The sequence below is a fragment of the Vigna umbellata genome, chromosome 8 (genome assembly GCF_029865625.1).
Source record: "Vigna umbellata cultivar VRB3 chromosome 8, Vumbellata_1.0, whole genome shotgun sequence".
Lineage (NCBI taxonomy): Eukaryota > Viridiplantae > Streptophyta > Magnoliopsida > Fabales > Fabaceae > Vigna > Vigna umbellata.
Window position 1 is genome coordinate 28155787 of NC_142172.1, and position 3800 is coordinate 28159586.

General features: G+C 40.0%; 1 pseudogene; it reads left to right on the top strand.

Annotated features, from left to right (window-relative positions):
* The first annotated feature begins 1408 nt into the window (after positions 1-1408).
* LOC124834279 (cytochrome P450 94A2 pseudogene) lies at positions 1409-3292 on the top strand (annotated as a pseudogene).
* The last annotated feature ends 508 nt before the right edge of the window (positions 3293-3800 follow it).

Sequence of the window (3800 nt, forward strand, 5' to 3'; positions counted from 1 at the left end):
TCAACCCTCCCCCTTCTAGTGTTTCTCGTTACTTCAGGTCAGATCTAACATTCTTAATGAATTTATCGAGTTAATTCTCAACTAAGCCTTAAAAGATTTGAACGTGTCCAATGATTGAGACTTTTTCATGAATAAGATATAGGTATGCATATCTAGAATAATCGTCTATGAATGATATAAAATATTATTGACCACCCCATGAAGGTGTAGGGAATGAGCCACAAATATTTGTATCTATTAATTATAAGATGTTTGTAGGTCTATATACACCTAGTCTCAATGTCTTGGTCTATTTACCTTTAACGCATTCAACACAAACATCAAAGTTTGTGAAGTTAATGAAATTCAAAATCTCATCTACACAAGTCGTTCAACTCTATTTTTAGAGATGTGACCTAAATGTTTGTACTAAAATGTGCCACAATCAATATTATCAATTTTACACTTAGTACCAAAACGATTATGTATTGAATCATTTACTATAGAAAGTTATTGTATCCAACATATACAAGTTATCATTAACCAAAAGTGAATCGGTTCTGACAATATTTGAATTTAAAGATAATTTGAATTTACGGTTTCCAAATGAACACAAATATCCTAATTTGTTCAAATAGGAAATTGAGACCAAATTTCGTCTAAATGATGGCACAACAAAAGTGTCTTTCAAATCCATGAAGAAATTGGTGCACAATAATAACCTAAAATTTCCTATAGCTTCCACCTCTACTGATTTGTCATCTCTCACATAGATCCATCTTTCATAATTAGTTGGATTTCGGTAGCTTATGCATCCCTTCATTGAAACACCGATATTAGTAGTTGCACTATAATCTAACCACCACGTGTTTATCAGTACTAAAGCTAAATTGACCTCAGAACATACCAAAACAAGACTACTACGCTTAAAAATCATGCTATTTGAATAATTCCACTTCTCATAATTTTTCATAAGAGATACTTGAGTCAGTAAGAGAAGTAGGTTTCTGCAATGCAAAGTCGAGATCGAGCCAAGAACTATATGCATGTTTTCTTTCTATTCTTTAAAGTTGTTTAACCCTGGAACAAACTTGGAACAAGAGAAAAGCTAAACAGAGACAACAAATTCAAAAGGGTGGCCAAGATCAACAAGATAATACAAAAACATCATACAAGAAGCACGGATTCCATAAAATAAATAAAAAACTGCTTAAAAGACACAATTTTATTAGAAAAAAGGTCATAATGTGAATTATAACTTTAATAAAAATAACGAAACCCATATTTGTAAAGACAAATTCTTATTTTTCAACCTGAAATAATAAACATATCTTATCCATCTTTGTAAAATTTTTAAAATTTGAAAATTAGTTCCATATTCGAAACAGGAAGCACTTGGTGAGTATAAAGATGCTGCGAATGTGTGAACATTTAGCAGAGAAAGGATCACGTGATTGAGTACACTAACTCGCTAAACATGGAATCTGAAATTTTGTTTTGTTTACTTCTTCTGTTTGCAACTCCCCTTTGGTTCTTAGCCACAATAGTATTTAAAGGCAAATCACCATCCTCTCCTCCTTCTTCCACGCCCCCCGCTGCCACCACCACCGGAATTCCCAAAGTCTATCCTATCATCGGTTCAGTGCCGTCCATCATAGCAAACAAGCATCGACGCATACACTGGACGTCCGACATACTCCATGCCTCCCCCTCCTCCACCTTCGTCCTCCACCGCGGCTTCGGCTCCCGCCATCTCTTCACAGCTAATCCTAGTGTAGTACAACACATTCTCAAGACCAACTTCCCACTCTACCCGAAGGGCCCAACCTTCAAATGCGCCCTTGACGATTTTCTCGGCCAGGGAATTTTCAACGCAGATGGCCCCGATTGGAAACTTCAACGCCAAATATCCAGCCATGAATTCAGCACTCAGAGCCTCCGCAAGTTCATCGAAACCGTCGTCGACGTGCAGCTCTCCGACCGCCTTCTGCCCCTTCTCGATGACGCATCCCGGAACAAAACCATCATCTCAGACTTCCAAAATACTCTCCAACGCTTCACCTTGGACAACATCTGCAAAATCGCTTGCGGCTTCGACCCGGAGTGCTTCCTCCGGGAAACCCCCTTCACCACCGCCATAACCGACGCCACAATAATCTGCAGTAAGAGACTACACGCGGCGTTCCCTCTGATATGGAAAACCAAAAAAGTCCTTAACCTAGGCTCGGAGAAGCGGCTGAAGGAAGCGGTGTCGGAAGTGAAGGATTTGGCAAGGAGAATAATAAGAGAGAAGAAAAAGGAGCTTCGGGAAAAGGAAACCCTAGATTCCGTGGATCTTTTGTCACGGTTTTTATGCTCAGGCCATTCGGACGAAGAGTTCGTTATAGACATAATCCTCAGCTTTATCATCGCGGGGAGGGACACAACCTCAGGGGTGCTCACCTGGTTCTTCTGGCTACTCTCGAACCACCCGCACGTGGAGGAGAAGGTTCTAAAGGAGGTGACGCAGCAAGACACGGTGTACACACACGTGTGTGAGGAAATGAAAGACATGGTCTACACGCATGCGGCGTTGTGTGAGACCATGAGGCTTTACCCACCCGTTCCGGCGAACTCGAAAGAGGCCATGCGCGATGATCTTTTACCCGATGGGAGTTTGGTGAAGAGTGGGTGGAGGGTGACGTATCATATTTACGCCATGGGGAGGTCGGAGAAGATTTGGGGGCCGGATTGGGCGGAGTTTCGGCCGGAGAGGTGGCTGACTTGGGAGGAGGTGGAAGGCAGGTGGAAGTTCGTGGCCGTGGATGCTTTTACTTATCCCGTGTTTCAGGCTGGTCCAAGGATCTGTTTGGGTAAGGAAATGTCGTTCTTGCAAATGAAACGAATTGTGGCCGGGATTTTGAGACGCTTTAAGGTGGTTTCCGACGTGGCGGAACCCAAGTACGGTGGCTACTTCACTTCTTTCATGGTGGGTGGCTTCCCCGTCAGAATTCAGAATCGTAATTAAAAGAGTTAAAATTATTATTTAATATTTTGGTTAAAATGGTGTGTTGCAGGGACAAATAAAACACTTGAATCCTCTAAGGTGATTCTTCTTCCGTGGTAGTTTTCCTAGCCGTTGAAAAATGGGAATGTAAAAATATTATGTGTAGGGTTGTATATGTTATTAGATATGTAAGATATATTGTGTTTTATTATATGTTTGAGAATGATTATAAGTAAGATAATTACTACTTGTTCCTTGTATTAATTTGGATTTTGAGAATGGAAATATAATTGGTGCTAACTTACTATGCTTACCATTCAGTTGACACATTTGGACACAACGTCATTATTTTTCACTATTGAATATTATAGACCGTCCGATCATTGAGTAGTAAAAGGGACGATAAGACAATTAGCCAACGGATTGCGATATTCTAACAACCCAACTTTAACAAAAATTTGACAACGTTTGAACGTTTTATTGGATCATTTTAAATATTTTTTTTAAAATCTATTTTTGAAAAGGGGTCGGTCTTTTTTTTTGAATATTCCGAAATTATCTTTCTTTATTCAGCATTGTCTCCTCTTTCCAATTTAGGGTTTTCATTCTTCATTTGAACTTCTCACTCTCTATTTGGTGAAGTTTTCTCTGGACCCGTTGAAGAATCTCTCTCGACCCATTCAAGAATCTCTCTCGACCCGTTCAAAAATCTCTCTCTCGACCCGTTCAACAATCTTCGTCGACGTTCAATAAATTCCGTCATCGGTGGCCCCATTTGAAGGCTACTTTTGTTTCTAGAGTTCGCGATTTGGGCAACTTACGTTCAACAATCTCT